This window comes from Coturnix japonica, chromosome 14, assembly GCF_001577835.2.
Source record: "Coturnix japonica isolate 7356 chromosome 14, Coturnix japonica 2.1, whole genome shotgun sequence".
In the NCBI taxonomy this organism is placed as follows: Eukaryota; Metazoa; Chordata; class Aves; order Galliformes; family Phasianidae; genus Coturnix; species Coturnix japonica.
Genome location: NC_029529.1, coordinates 318,184 through 335,197, shown reverse-complemented (window position 1 = coordinate 335,197; position 17,014 = coordinate 318,184). Strand labels below are relative to the sequence as shown.

The window sequence follows — 17,014 nt, the reverse complement described above, 5'->3', positions numbered from 1 at the left end:
ATCAGAGGTCATTAAAGGAATTATAAGTCCTTAAGAAAATAGCCATTAATTTAAGGGTGCTCACTTCCCGGCTCAGATCTGATTAGCAGGTATTATTTCCCTCATAGTCTATTGTCAGAAGGACACAAAATGGTTGAAAACAACCCTTAGTCTACAGAAAATATGAGTTGCCTGCAGCTGCAAGTGGAGGAATGCCAGAAGACAGCTTGCTCATAGGCCTATGTTGTAGCCATCTGCCCCAGGGTTTTCCAGCCCCATTTTCTTAACTTTAGAAGTCAAGGGAAAGTCATCCAATTTAAACTACAGGATTTTTTTCTGTCATGTTATTTTAAAGTCCTAACATCTCTTCTGTGTCAAAAGACAGCCATGAAGCAGCTATGCTGTTGTAATGGGTAGAAAGGAAGAGGTTGAGACTTTTCAGTCATGAGGCAGGAAGTTAAATGGGTAAGGACTGAAATGAGCATGCTGAGCTGGTAATATTGCTGAAGATGGCTGGTGACACCACAGCCCCACAGAACAGGAAGACACATCTCACCTGAACTACAGGCTCTCTGGAATGTACCTGAAGCTTGTGGGTCACTAAGCTCTTAAGAAAAATGAGTGTGCTACACAGCTTGTGCCTCATTTTCTCTGGGGAAAAGGAGGCTGAGGGGAGACCTTATCACCCTCTTCCAGTACCTGAAAGCTTCTTACAGTGAGAGTGGGGCAGGTCTCTTCTCACTAGTGACAAGTGACAGGACGAAGGGTCAGGTCCCTATCCCGATGCAGCTGGAAGTGGGAAAAAGCAACAGGAGTGCAGGATTTTCTAGAAAACAGTTTGCACCACACACTAAATTTTCATGACAGAACAGTGCAAGCAAGGTGATTTTGAAGCCTTGTGACCCACAGTGAAGGCAGGGTGAGGAAGCAGCAATAGGGCCTGGCAGGTCAAGGCAGTGAGGTCGACACCAATACAGGAATGATCCCCGAGCTACTGATCCCCCCCGAGCCATCACTGTATGACACCCTCTTCTTACATAAGAAAATAATTTGCACAGCTAATGATTCTGTCATGCCGTTAATAGAAGAGCAATAACAAACCTGTGGGTGTGCTACAGATGGATGGCATACTGCCCCCTCATCATCCTCTATGCCACAAAAAGCTTAGTTCTGCTTAGCTTTGCAGGAAGAGCTGCAGAAGCATCAGTGGTTCACAGTATGGGCAGGATGACTTTCTTAAACACAACATAAACATGGCCTTACACCATAAGTTTTGCATTCTAGCTTAACTGCTCTCCTAATTTTACCTACTTCATACTGCATAGTTTGTTAGTATAGGCATCACTGGCACCTACTGGATGGGGCACTTGCACCCATATGAATCAGCAGAAGTTCTTATATGAAATCACAAAATCACAGAATTGTAGGGGTTGGAAGGGACCTCTAGAGATCATAGAGTCCAACCCCCCATGTGATATGTTAAAAGGATGAGCACTTGGCAGATATGTAAAAGTTTTGGGAGGAGACATTCCTCTTGTGGCTTATGTTAACTATTGCCATACATGCTGTGGAATGGGATGCTGAAATACTTTAAGTTATATTGCCTTACAAAGTAAATTTATATAAACATTCTGCAGAAATGTTGGTAATCAGTGGAGTTCTTTAGAGTTACGGTGAACTAGAGAATCTTGTAGCTAATCTCAGATTTGTGTATCTGCAGTTCATTTGACTAGAGATTTTGTAGCTGGGGGTTTTCTATAAGCAGCAGCAAACCTCTTAATCATTAGGGAAATATCTGTGCCTCCTCACTTTTATAATTGCTGTGATATTTAATACTGAAAACACTGCCATGACCACTGTAGGTAGAAGTGACAGATTGAGTAATGTTACTGATGTAGTTAACCACAGCCATAAACTTGTTCAGAAGTATACAGTACATGATCTACTTATTTGATATTCTTGTATATGTAATTATCTTGTTATTTTAATTTCATGTCAAAAATTACTGTTTTGGAATTATTTTTAAAACCAGTGATTGTTCATTAAATGCAATTACTCACTTATTTTAACACAAACAGTAATACATTCAATTTTAAGCATGTTTAGACCAGAGTTTTTTGTTTTATTTGTGTTTGCAAGGCCAAGATTGTTGTGCAAATGGTACAATTTTGAGAGTTGAGATCTTCACTGTGTAATTCTGTCTGAAACAGCTGGAATAGCTGCTGTTGTGCATGCTGCTGAGTTCTTCACTCTCTAATGCTGTTGTGATTAAAGGTGTTAGAATTGTGGCCAGTTGGCTTTAGTGTATCACCAAAACCAGGATATAAATTTCTGATACTTTAAGAAATAGAAAATGATGAATATTGTTTCCGTAAACTTCACCTTCAGAGCAGAAAGCTAAAAGGATCGTGCACCATATGCTACCTCGAACAGCACTTATACTTTCCACTTCCAGTGCATGATGTACAGTGAAACTACTGTGCAGACATTTGGCACACATAGGTTTACTCCCAATTCATGTTAGGAAATAAAGTAATAACAGTTAACACATTTAAGCTCTATCAGCCACAAGGGAAACATCCTTCTTTGAAGATCCCTTCCTTCTGAGAGTTTTCTAGAAAGTTCTTGCCTTTGAGATAGAATAAGCTATTCCTTTTAAGACTATTGGCTTGTGATTGACTCCTGTCACTGGTCCTCCTAAAACTGATCAGAGGCAGTTTCTTACCTCTTTGCCTGATACAGGTTACCTGATAAAAGGTAATGCAAGTTACTTCACACTGCATAGCTGATGTGTAATTTTAGACACATTCCCCAAAGCTGGCATAGAATCATAGAATGGACTGGGTTGAAAAGGACCACAATGCTCATCCAGTTAAACACCCTGCTGTGTGCAAGGCCACCAACCACCAGACCAGGCTGCCCAGAGCCACATCCAGCCTGGCCTTGAATGCCTCCAGGGATGGGGAATCCACAACCTCCTTGGGCAACCTGTTCCAGTGCATCACCACCCTCTGAGTGAAAAACTTCCTCCTAATGTCTAACTTAAACCTCTCTTGTCTCAGTTTGAAATCATTCCCCCTTGGCCTATCACCGACCACCCTCACAAACAGCCATTCCTGCTCCTGTTTATATGTTCCCTTCAAGTACTGGAAGGCCACAGTGAGGTCTCCCTGCAGCCTTCTCTTCTCCAAGCTAAACAAGCCCAGTTCCCTCAATCTTTGCTCATAGGAGAGATGCTCCAGCCCTCTGATCATCTTAGTGGCCTCCTCTGGACCCGCTCCAAGAGCTCCACATCCTTCCTGTGCTGGGGGATCCAGGCAAATGGGGCCTCACAAGAGCCAATTAGAGGGGGACAATCACCTCCCACTCCCTGCTGGCCACCCCTTTTTAAGGCAGCCCAGCACACAGTTGGCCATCCAGCCTGCAGGTGCACACTGCTGGCTTGCGTCCTGCTTCTTGTCCACCAGGACCCCCAAGTCCTTCTCCACAGGGCTGTTCTCAAGGAGATCTTCCCCCAGTCTGTATAAATACCTGGGCAACACCTTGCCCTCGGCCTTGTTGAACCTCACTGGGTTCATGTGGGTCCACTTCTTCAGCCTGTCCAGGTCTTTCTGGATGGCTTCTCTTCCCTCCAGTGTATCAACTGCACTGCTCAGCTTGGTGTTGTCTGCAAACATGGTCAGGGTGAGTATATGGTCTGCATTTCCTGAAGATTCTCACCTGGAAAACGTTTGTTTTGTCTTTTGTATTCATAAATTAACTTGCTACAGAAGACAGTTCAAAAAAGTAGGTGCGCAGTTTTGTTTCTCTCTTAAATTAGTACTAGGACTAGCACTTTGAATAATATACATTAATGCCATCATTTAACATAACAAAGAAAATGCGTAACTATGACAAAACAAAGTTGTATGTTTATCTGCAAATGTATTAAAAAGCCCAAGATTTCAGACCACTGACATGTCTGAGTCAGTTCATACTGATGCTGGCAACACAACCATCTCTCCTGTCCACAGTCTGCACTGCAGCCCTGCAGGTGTAAAAGGAATCTTCAGGAGCTATAGCGATAACTTTAGGAAGTGAACTTTGCCTGAGAAGGTTGGTGAAAATATCAAGGTGTAGAAGGGGGAGATTACTGCAGAAGCATAGGACTGACCAGGGACAAATGTTCAGAAGTCACCACTGCATGTCTTCTTTGCACCTCCCTTCCAAAAGCCCTTCACAACATCATGTGAATTATGGCAGTGATAATTTTAATTTAGGTATGTTATTCCTCTTTCGTTAGGAAGCTGGAAATTATCTGACTTAAGACAGCTACCTTGACTACTGTAAGAGATTATTCTTTTATACCATTGCCTCAAAGGTTGCTGAAGGACGCAGATGAACAAGACCAAGCAAATCCTGATCAAGGGTCAAAGAGAAATCCTTAGTCTGAGAGACACAGACGAACAAGGCCTGGGGCAAGGAGAGAGAGAAGCTGCAGCTTTCTTTTTAAGACTGCTGGGAAGCAGTCTTTTGTGTGGGCTTACATCAAGGAAGATGGCCATCTCAGGGGGTGCTGCACATGACTCTTAGCCAAGTACCCAAGGATGTTACATAGGCAAGAAAAAAGGAGGATAAAAAGAGGGATCAGCAACCATGAAGTGAAATTTATGACAACGGATTCCTCACAACCTGAGACCTGCATGCTGAAGAAGAGAAAGATTTCTGACATGAGAAGCCTCATGACCTGCCTCTCCCTCTTGGACTTGCTCTGCGCTCTACCTGCTTGCTGCCTAAGGCCGGCCACTCTGCTGCTGCTCTCCCCAAAATGTGTCTGCCATCAGATCCCTCACTACAGAAGTCCTGCTTGCTGACAGACTCTCCTGAGCCTGCCACCTGCTGCCTCCTCCCAGATTTACCCTGCGGCTTCTTCCCGCTATCCGCTTGCTGCCCAAGGCCAGCGCCACTGCTGCTGTTCTCTCCATGCACTTTTTCCTCAGACCATCAAAATGTCATGCAACAGGACTGCTGCTGGATCTTGGTATTGACAGTACCCACTTTCTGCAATTCTTGCCTCTTTCTGTCTTTTCTATCTCCTGCCTTCCTTTCCCCATCACCCTAAATCATCAGTCCCCCCCTTTCCCATCTTCCTGATTAAGATTTGTAATAAACTGGTCAGAGCAACATTTGAACCATTATTTCTTAATCTCACACTGGGTATACATGTACCAAAAAACCTCCTCTCCCTCCTATAAATTGGAGCAAGACAACTGCTTGGACTTCAACAGATTCCATGATCAAGAAGAAAGCCATGAAGGAAATGAGATTCAGTAAGTCACTGTGCTGCAAGGAGATATCAGTTGCCTGTAAGTGATGTGCAGATTATGTTTGTAATACATTGTCTGTCTCCAGCTTGATCAAAAGCTGCTAATTTTAATAATCTGTTTTCCTTGACCTGAGTGAATTTGGGATTGGGCCCTTTGAGAACAGATAAAAGGTAAAAGTATTGCGGTGCCAAAACTAAACACCTAAGCTCACTTACTTCCTCATTCCTGTACAATTTCTTAAATGTAACCCTACTCTGTGCAAGCTCTTTGATTATGTAGATGCACAGTAACTTATCATTTGCGTCTCGTGAAACTTTCATAACAATGGCAACTACAGTTAAACCATGCCACTTGGTTTCACCATACTCCCCCCAGTATCTTTGCCATCAACATTTCTCAGAGTGGCAGTTCTCCTGAGTTTTCCAGAATTTATAGGTCAGAGGTAAAACAGCATGTTCTCTGTAAATGTTAATGAGATTATAAACTGCTGAGTATTATAATGATGAATTTGATCATCTTTCTCTACTGACTATACGCAGTTTTGGCTCTGCAATATTTTTTACCTTTTATCTGTTATCAAAGGGCCAAATCCCAAGTTCACTGAAGTCAAGGAAAACAGATATATTAAGATTGGCAGCTTTCAATCAAGCTGGAGATGAACCTCAACCATGAACAAGTCATCAGTTTCTTACATTTTGTCAATCTACACTATGACGGGGAAATTGCACAAAGTGTGGCAGTATACTGGATCACCGTAATGGAAAGAGATTACCTTCAACCTGCTCAGTTCATACCCTGAAGGGGTGGATTGTTTTGGAAATGCTTAAGTCATGCCTTGGCCAGTAATGAAGCACCCAGTGGGATGGCAGTGCCAGCCCAGGGGAGCTCAGGTGCATGCACCAGACGTGTTCAGTCAGGATCCACCCCTTCCCAGCCCTGGAAGTGGAGGCAAGCGGATCTCTGGAGATCCCTGTATGCCTGAGGCCTTCCAAAGGTAAGTAGTTTTTCTTCCTTTGTTTCTGTGTCCACAGCTGCTGTATTTGTTCTCATTTGCTGCAGCCCAGGATTGTGCTACTTTTCTATTACTGTTGTACTTTCTATCATATTAAAGTTAATGGTAATAAAAACTGCACTGTACCAAACTACCAAGTATTCACTACTTGTTTGTGCTATGCTATGTACATGTGATATTTGCTATAGATAAACTACCAGTATTTGGGAATCATTTAGTTTTAAAAGATTAACTAGAACTGTATGTCTTCCAGTCTATGATTTATAAATTAGGGTAACTACTGAAAACTTGAAAGCATTAATTTGCTCTCGAGAAACATGCTATTAATCTGTTTGTATCAGTTTGTGAATGCTGTTGAAAGAAAATCAAGGAATTATCAGAGTCAATCTTAGAATGTTTCAGGAAAAGCATTGGTGTTAGTCACAGGGATATTCAAGGAGTTAACTGATAGACAAGTATATGCACACAAATTCTACAGAATGACAAATAAAATAACTTTGAAAGTGTAGTCTTGTCTGCTGTAATTCAGCCTTTGGCTTCACTGCTGAACTTCAGGTGTTTAGCTAGCAGAGGGGAGAATCAGTGTTTCCTACTGTAGACTTCTGTCTCATAAGAAACAGATGAAGCTCAGTTTAATACACCTGGGTCATTGAACATGGAGCCAGGAAAACACTCTCCCTCCTGCACAATCATAGTGTCTGTGAGTTTCCTCATATCATTACTTATGCTATTAGCTTGAGGAAATAACTTTAATTGTATTCACATGAAAGCAAAATCTTCAGCATACACTGTTTTCATGAGTATTTTCCCTTTTCCAACTAGTACTTAGGGATTAACAGAACTCTCAGGATTATCAGCATATTTTACAGTTCTAGTTTGTATTAATGGCTGATACCAAAGCAAGTAACGATAAATGAAACAAGCATTCATCATCCAAGAAAAAACAGAAACACAATACCCAGTATAGAAGGATCAGTCAGAAGTTTGGCTTTGCAGCCTATGTGCTGGTGATAGAAACTGCTGGTAAAGTTACAGGACTTGTATTATAGATCCTAGATTTATCTGTGAAACTCATTTATTCATGACTGTGAAGCCAGTTCACAAAGATGCAGCTGCCCTCTGTGCTGCATTTAAGAGCTTAGAGGCAGTGGCAGGTGGAAGCTAACCAATATGAGCACGTTGCTGGTGGATCACTGCTTTGCCTATTTGCTTTTCCCTTCTCCCACAGTGAGGGAATGTCAGTATGCCACTGATACTGTTTTAGTCCTAAATATGTTGTAACAGGGAGAGAGTCGAGGACACAGCAGCTCCCATTGCACCTGGCAGCCCTCTTCACCCTATCCCAAATTTCACTCTGTAGAGTAATGATTCTACCCAAAATTCAGTCTAACATTCTACTGTTTAAAAGACCTTTATTTTCATTCCTTAGGACCAAATGTGTTCATAAATTAAACATTTGCTAATGAACACTCTCATCTCTGTTTTTAGCAAGCCTGTCTGCTTAAGACAGCGGGTTACTGACACCATTAAGAACACTGGCAGGCTCATTTCTTTCTAGAATACTTAATGCTCAAAGGATTTAGTGAATTGCATGTGATTTAATACAGTAGCCTAGATAGTCATTTTACTTTTTTCTCTAAACATTTCAGTACTCTTATTTGAAGTGTGATGCATCCTAGAAACTTGTACTTCTCCCACTCTCCTCCAGAAAGAAAATCCAAATTGGTACTGATTCCTAATGTTTTCAAAGTGTTATTTTGTGGTTTTGTTTGTATGTTTGTTTTTTAATAATTGGGAATTGGAGGGAAGTGGGAAGCATTTCCCAGTCAGCAGTTCCCAGCCTGACAGACTGCAAAGTTGTTTGTGACCTCCAGAAATCCTGAAGGTTTTGGTTAGCATTTCCTGCTCCCAAGCGCTCTGTTGTTGCTGTTTCAAATTACATTTCAGTGTACACAGAGTAGGTAATAATATTAGCACAAGTGATATAATAGACTGTTAAAAGCATCCGTGGGTTATTAGATGAGAATATCTTGATTATGTAAACAATGATAGTGTTTATTGTATTATGTTTCTGAAATTGTTGTAGTGTTACACTGATACAAATTATACTATCGCATCTCAAGCATATTTATTTAAAACACAGTGGATGCAATTCAAAGACTGTCAAAGACAATGAAAGACAATACCTGACTTCCAGTGCTTCTGCATCAAGATCAGTATGCTACTGCAAATTACATGTTATCTGCAGTAATTTCTAAGGTAAGAAGATACAAATTTCATGACCTTTCTGTACCTGTAGCTCTAATCTATTCGATAATTACAAAATACTGTAAATTACAGGCAAAAGATCACACTGCTGCTGCTGAAACACATCTGCCTGTTTCAGAATATACAATAAGAAGTTAGTTCAGGGAATTTTATGAGAGTAGCTGAGTGTAATATTAGAAAATGTATCTCTCAGGAGGCACCTTTTTTTAGTAGATTTATATAGATATATAAACAAATGGACAAGATCTTTCCCAACTGATGCTCAGAAGGGATAGGAAAATGAGGGTTGCTTAAGAGGGTGAGGAAAAATGCACTGAGTTGCTCTCCAGTTATCCTTTAGATTCCATGTCATTGGAGCACTGAGAATATTATGTACTGTATGCTACATATTAAGTGACCTTTGGAGGAATCTGTATAGTAATGTATGTGGCTATGAATACTGTGGTATCATATATGTATTTGTCATGGTTTTATCGGCATCGGTATTCCACATCATAACATCATTAAGGGCCTAAACTCAATAAATTGAATGGGGACTGAAGAGAAACATCATATTTGATTACAGAATATGTAAAAACAGTCATTGTTAAAGGATGTAAGAAAACACAACTATGTGTTTTTTAAAAAATGTGGTATTCTCACCAGGTAGCAGAACTTCAAGATTTAAAAAATGCACAACAATTTTTCTGGCTATTGTGGGTGCTGAAAGGGAAACAAATGCATGCTGTCTTTCCCATATTGTCTTTATGGATCCCTACCTTTTTAACAGCAAGATACTTTTCCCATGCATTTTTAAGTCTTTTCACCATTTTATTTTATTTCTTATTTAATGGTGACCTTTAAATAACTTTGCGTGTTCATTTGTTGTTTTTTCCTTGAAGTTACAGAGCGTGACATAAATTTACTAATTAGTGATCACTTCCAAAAACTAACATAGTATTTGGTATTTCATTTCATCTCTTCTGGAAGAATTTTTCTAGAATACTTGCCTTGTCACTAATTGTGGTATGTCCTCATTACTACTGTCAGGCACATTTAAAGCAGAATCCCAAACATGAAAGCAAGAAAAGCTTTGCTGGGAGAGAATCAGATCAAGTGAAAGAGACTGAGCTGGAACAATGATATCAACCCTGAGATACAGGGTGGGGAGAAAGATTTTGCCTGGCCTGTGTTTAGTCACACCTGAGTAAAGCATTAATTGTTATTACCATTGTAAAATGAGATGATTTTCAGGCTCATTTTTGCTTTACTCTTTCTGATATTACTTATCTGTGGCTTAAAACGAAAAGTGAAATATGGTTATTGTCCAAACATTTACAAATTGTTATAAGTGTTACTGTGAGAAATGGTTGGTCCAAGGTAGAATTCCCCAAGGAGTGAAAGGCTGTGCTGATGGCTTGCTCTCTGCTCTGAAGGTTTTGTGAGCTATGTAGGTCTTACAAATTGCCTAGTTCTGTAACTTTGAGTCCTTTTCCCCCCAAAAAATCATTTGTTAAGCATTTTCAGTTGAACTCACTCTATGTGCTTTCTGACATCTTTCTTGTAAAACGCATCTCTTCATTGTCAGCTGCAAGGCTGCACCATCTTTTATAAGGATGAGGTGTCAGGAACTGTTTCAAAGCAAGTGAAAGTGTGTGCCCGTTTTAATCCTGTATGCTAAGAAAGAATACAGTGCTGTCTTAAAGGAAAGCTGGTGAGAATAACAGTTAGGAGCTGCAACTGCTATCAAATCCACAAGACAGAAAGCAGTCTGCATACCACCTGCAATTTTCTCATGCAGGTCATATATAGTGGAGTCTGTGGCTGTAAGTAACTGTGAAAATATTTTAAAGGGATTCTTCAGATGATGAGTATTAATAATGACATAGTGGCTGCCAGAATTCAGGTACATCTGATTCTGGAGTATGACATGCATATGTTCTAGTTTTAATTTACTTGGGTGAAAAATAAGACAATTATTTCTCTTCTGTTAATTCCTTCAAAATTGTTAAGATCTATCAGTAATTGTATAAGAAAAATGTTTTCAAAGTTACTAGCTCATGCTCACCAATTTCCAGGGTGCATTGGTCTCAAACTCTGTGTGGTCTACAGGTCTGTGATGAAAGTAAATGTTTTAAATACAGAGATAAAGACAGAAAAATATGCACTTAAGAATTCTCTGTAATCATGCTAGTCAGCCTTACGTTGATGAACACTTGTCATTTTTCCATGCTTGAAACCATGTAGTATCTTCTTTCCCAAGAGCATTGCCAGCCATAAAGAATGGTTAATACTGCTTTTAAACTGCGTTAACTATTGTCTGGGTTTTCCACATGGAAGCTTCTAGCATACTCAGCATTAAGTAAGGTCAAAAGAAAAATAATTGGCAATGAATAAATCTGCCAAGTTTTGAGCCTGCAGTTTAAGGTAAGATAGATCTGATCCTTCAGTATATCTGCAGTCCCTTCAGACGTTCTTATACAATTAACGAGGAGCCTACAAAGCATGCATCATCGTGATTGATAGAAAGCTGATCAATGAGGAATGGGCTGTGTCACAGATCCTTCTATACTTCTTTTCTTGTTTTTCTGGCATTCCCAACTTCTGATGACTAGATCTCTCTATTTGACTATTATAGGCTCTAAGAGCACCATCTGAATACTTAGTTGGTTTATGAAGCCAAATTTCATGCTGACAGTGCCCTGTGGAATATCATTGCTCTCAGTAGATAACTCTGAGTTTATTGTTCTTAAAAGAGAACACAGCTAATGATTTTTTTATTTTGTTTTTTTTTGTCCATCTGTCTGTTACTCCCTGTAGTAACTTTTAACCCATTTGACCCAACTCTGTAGTTGTTCTTTTCCTCTGTTTGCTGATTGATCAGCATATAAGAACAGATAATTCTGTAGAAAGCCAGAGCATATAACTCTTTGCTAAGGTAAAATTAAGAAACACAAGGGGAACCTGTGGTACTCCTTATCAGTTATTAAGATGAAGACGTGCTAGTGTGCAGAGTCTTGTCTATTGTAGACCACATGGGAGGTGTTTCTGGTTTGTTTTTTTTTAATTGGGTGTTTGTTTGTTTTCTAAAAAATGTTTGTGCAATTCTGGTCATTATAAAATCTGAATGAAAAAATAATTCTGTGCATGGAGCAGATGGTTGATCACCACATTCCAGCATAGCACTAACTGTATGTCTCCGATTACAGGGTTCATCTTCACCTATGTCTCTATATTTGTAGAAATGGAGATAAGGTGTCACGTAGGAAGTAAGGTATAGCTTCCAAATATTTCTAGCTAGATTTTCTTAAGTAAATGTCAATGGCTTTAAAATGCCACACTATGACAGTGCAAGATCATCATGTTATAAAGCATGTCATTTATGTGTGCTGGAAAAGAGGCCTGCAGCATTGTTTTTTCCTATTATAAATTGCTTACCCTGAGAGGAAATACGACTAATCTATTTGCACAGTTATTTATACCTCCCTATAAGATGTGTAGAATCACAACTGGAAAGATAATTGGTATTATGCAACTCCTAGGTGGGTGCGCTAAATTAATATAATGAACAAGTCAGGGGAAGAGCCTCCTAATAATAAAAGTTATATTTTGTATACATCTTCTATAACGTATCTGCTAAAAATGTGAACAACTGCAGAGAAGCACAATTTTAATTTTAATATTCAAGATCCCAAAGTTTCTGGTAATTGTTACTATTTTGGTAGAAACACTATCTACGCTTGGCCCCTGGCTCCTGCCATCACAGTCATAGCTTGGGGTGGACTCAGAAGTAAAATTTTACTTCTGTGCTTTTATGTGCAAACTTGCAAATTCAATTCCTGAACAGATACTAGAGAGTAAGGAGATCTCTGTTCTGCAGAGATTTTGCTCATAACAGTTCTTAAAGAAATCTTTATTTTAATTAAACATCTATGAATAAGGCTTCTGCAAGTGTTTTATCCTACAGAGTGTATGCTGACTTCTTTTCCTGATTTTTCTATGGGTCTTTTCCATATAACAATGAATAATTAAGATTTATTTTTGAGAAAAATTATTCCTTTCCACAGACCCCTTTTCCTAAGAGCTTTGATATCCAGCAAGGAGAAAAAGCAAGAACAAAAAAGTAATTTTTAAAGGGATGGGAAAGAAGTAATGAATTATAAATGCAAATGACGTTGCTTAAAAATCCTTATAAGAGTTTATTTAACTAAGTAAAGTATTTAATGGCAATTCAGCTACAGAGCTATGACTATAAACTTGAAACTGTTTTAATTGATTTGGGGTAAGGTTTGGCCTTGAAAAGAGATGAGTTATGATAAATATGTATGGATGTAGTTATCTGATGAGGTAGAGCAGAGCTCTAGAAGCAGTGCCATTCCTGACCCTCAGCCCTGCCCCCAGCAGGAGCTGCTTTGCATCTAACACAGTGTTTGTCCCTTTATGACGTTCAGGGGTACGAAAGAAAGAGCCAGGTACACAAATTATGAGTGTCTTCCCCACTTTAGCTCCTGGTCAGCGCTGAAACTCATGATGTTTCCTATACAAGCTCTTGTTAAAATTACTGTCAGTAACCCTCATTCCTTTTAAAGGGAGAATGTTCAAGAACTCATCTCCATTTGTGCAGGATCAGAGAAGCACATTGTTTTACACAGACCAAACCTTGCTGGCCACTGAGTCTGCTCTTGGTCAGTCGTCGTTCCCAAACATGGACTTCCTTCCTCCATGAGAGGAAAGACCTGAATGAAAATTCCTCACTGAGTGCAGCTCTCTGCTTCTATACTTCCCCAGTGAAATTTCAGACCAACTGCAGTAAGTGAAAGCTGCCACCTGCAGTCCTAAAACGTGCCAGGGCTCAGACACAGAGATCTGAGTACCTGCAAAAAGCCTTCAGGCCTGGATTGCATCCTGGCAGTGGGCAGAGGCTGTTCAGCTGCAGCAGCTCTGCTACCAAATAGCAGGAGCATGGAAGAGCAGGAATGGCTCTGCTGTCTGTGCCAAGGGCATGGGCGTTTTCCACATCTGCAACCTCCCAGACTGTCCTGAGTTGGAAGGCATATCTACCTGAAAACCACTTCCAGCCTCCTGGTTTCTCAGACCACTTTCCTAGTTTCCACTGCCTAGCCTTCACTACTCTTTGCAATGAATGCACATTTTTGTTCCTCTATCACTGAATCCTGTAGACTGCATGAAGATTTTTTTTGCTCAAAAGATATTAGATAAACATCCTTTGTCCCTTTATATCTTGTATTCTGGATTAATAACAAAACTGATTCCCCTCAGTAAGACAGGTATGTAGCCCTGAGTGAGTAGTAATGTCCCTGGGTAAAGGTTCTATTTGACCCATCTCTAACCTGTGTCCACAAGCTTGTGGACACATTCATGGCAGAAGCAGCTCACCCCCAGTGCCCTGTTGTTAAGACAAAACACTAATAAGGACACTTGCAATATTTTTCTGTCCTGTGGAACTTTCAAATTTTGTCCAGAATGGCCATCTGTGTGCTTTCTAACCCAGTGGAAATTAGCATCACCAAATACTACTTGTTCCTGAGGTAGCAGAAGAGGCAGCAGTAAGAACACAACTCATTAAGAGAAGACAGTAAAGCAATTCAGAAGTGATAGGAGATAATCAGAACAAGCCTTGAAAGAGCAACGGGCTACATGGAAAAGGCTGGGCTTTTGTTTTTTTCTCTAGCTATTTCTGTGGAGTGCAAAAGCCAAAACAACAGTTAACAGCAAACTCTTCAGGATATAAAATACATCTGCATTTGAGGAACTTGGTTATGAATGCTTCTAGGTAAATAACTGCTAACCCTAATAAGGTGTACAAATTTTGTCATTCACCTGTTCTCACTGTTGTGTATGCTCATATGTGCATAAAAACCTATATGTTGAATGTGCATTTCTTCTAATTGCCAAATATTAGATGGTAAAACATAACTGGGTTATTCTGGAGAATACTACAAACTGTGAACTCAGAAGTATAGTTATAACCTTAAACTGTGCAAGAGGACATATGTTTCTTAGATGTATCAGTTACAGAAGTATGTTCCTGAAAGGCTCTTAAAATTCAGATGTGTCAACTAGAAACTAAAGTTGAAAATTTTTTGTATACAAAATAAAAAAGAAGTAGAACACACCATGTAATAATGTGTGTGATTATAATGCAGCTTTATGTAATGGTACTAGATACTATTTTTTTTTCCAACTATTGCTCCCATTATCAAAATCAACAATGCAATTTCTTAAACACTCGATTCCCTTCCTAGTTTTATCTGACAATAAGAAAACTGCAGTCAGCTAACGTGCATATCTCAAAGTTATGAAATAAAGCAGATAACATGGAACAAAGTTTCTAAAAATTGTTTATGATTGAATCTGTAGATTGAAATTCTTACTAAATATCACTACCATCTTGTAACACTGGAATGGGTATTCATAAGCTCTTTAATGTATGCTGTCAGCCTCTATTTTGTAACTACTGATTGTGGTTGCAAAGTCAGTATGACTGCATTAAAAAAAAAAAGAAGAGGATAAGTAATCTGACAACAGCACTTTAAAATCTAAAATACAACGTTAAAGTTTAAAACAGTCATAAAAGCATCTGTTTAGTTGTGGAAAATCACTTTACAATAGTTTATACTTGCCCCTGCATGCATAGATAGATACTAAAGAATTTGTTTTAAGATTTTCGGTCCAATAATGAAAGATTTTTGGTCCAAATGTGAGGCTGGGAGCTAGGAGATCTAGAAAGATGATCCAATTGTAAGCCAACAGTTAAAAACAATATTGTTTTGTTAAAGAAAAGGCATGTACAGTTTGTCTGGGTGACGATGCTGGCAAACTGACCATGAAAGCAAAAGGTGCTTTTTATTTGCTTTTTTAATAATTTTTTATTATTGTTTTTCCCCAAACATCCTATTACCATTCTTTACCATATCAGTTTTTTGGTTTTTTTTAATCAGTAAGTAAAGATCTGGAACAGAAGTTCAGTGAAAGCTGTGCTTGAGCTTTGCTAATTTACATCTTAAAAATACACCAAGAAGTCACTTTTCCAGCACTAGGAGTAGGTAATGCCGAAATGAGAAAGTTTCTGTAAGTAATATTTTTTTATTATTGTTCTTGGTTACTTGTTGTTGTTTCCCCAAACATGAAACCTATTACTGTGACATTATTTACCTTATCAGTTTTTCACATTAAGAATCCCTGCAACAAACAGAAGCAGTGACAATGAACCCTGCTGATGGCTAAGGTGAAAAGTGGGAAAATTCTGTGCTGGATGTTATGCAGTGTTGAGAATTATTTTCAAACAGGTAAACTAAATAATACTAAATACAATTTTAGCTACTGAGTTGATGTAATGGAAATAGTACTTCACTAATAATGTTTAACAAGTGGCAGAGCACCAAAGCAGTGCATGATACTTATTCTTCTAAGGATTGCCTTTTTTTTCAGGTGAGTGTTGGATGACAGGACTAAGTACTTAATCTCCCATGAAACCAAACACTTGTTAAATACTTACAATGACAGCACATAAGAAGACGGTACAGAAGTAAAAGCAGATTCAAGAGAAACGGCATAACTACTTTCCAAAGCCAAACTATATTTAAATAATGGACTTTTCATCTGCTAGATAGTAAAAATATCCCTGTGCCATTGGGCAGCATTTCCACGTACTTGAATCTGCACCCGATTACATCAAAATAAGTCTCATCCTTCATAAGCTATTTTCAAGTTTGCTGTTGACTCAGAACTAACTAGGCAGTAGTCTGTTATTGCAGTACTCTCTTCTATTATTACTGGTTTTTATTTTATAAATTATTTGTTCCATCTTTTAAGATTCATTATAAAATATTTCGAATTTTTATAATAATAAAGTTAAATACTGCCGCTGAAGGATAACATCAGTGGTTAACTGTTTTTCTCCCAAATATGTTTTACAGTGATGAATACTTTTATTAAAATAAGTCAAACTTATCTTATTTAAAAGTTCACTGAAAGTAAATATAGGATGCAAGACAGTAATCTGATCTAATTATTCTTACTGCACAATAAGTGAAGACAACAAAAACTTCATTGTTGAGTCCTAATGGAAATGGTTAATTGAACAAAGCTTATGAACCCACTGTTGTTCAAAACATATCTCACTGACTAAAATCACAGAAAGGGTATACAGCATTTTTATTGGTTTTCCAACAAAATCATATTTGCCAAGATATCTTTTAGAATAAGGACAAAAGCCAATGAACTTGTGCAGTAACTTCAAATTCAAAGTTGTATTGGATTATAGACTCAGCATACTCAGTCCTTGTTCATGCCAATAGTCTTTATTTGCCTTAGCTTAATTTTTCATTTGGTGGATTAAGCTAACAAGATGATCTCAAAAGCATGGAGCTAGTTCATGTTCTGACATACGTACCTAGGTGAAGACAGATGTAATTGCCAATGAAAAGCTATTGTATGTAGTATATAC

General features: G+C 38.8%; 1 protein-coding gene and 1 long non-coding RNA gene across 5 annotated transcripts in view; one reads left to right on the top strand and one right to left on the bottom strand.

The window, feature by feature from the left end:
* LOC107320522 overlaps window positions 1-6,254 on the top strand; it is a 44,533-nt gene extending 38,279 nt beyond the window's left edge. For all 3 annotated transcript variants that reach the window (XR_001558299.2, XR_001558298.2, XR_001558297.2), the window contains one exon: window positions 4,340-6,254. This is a non-coding gene — a long non-coding RNA (uncharacterized LOC107320522). The remainder of the gene's footprint in view (window positions 1-4,339) is intronic.
* Window positions 1-17,014, bottom strand: part of SHISA9 (shisa family member 9) — a 170,733-nt gene that overhangs the window by 139,617 nt on the left and 14,102 nt on the right. The gene's annotated exons all lie outside the window — the stretch shown is intronic.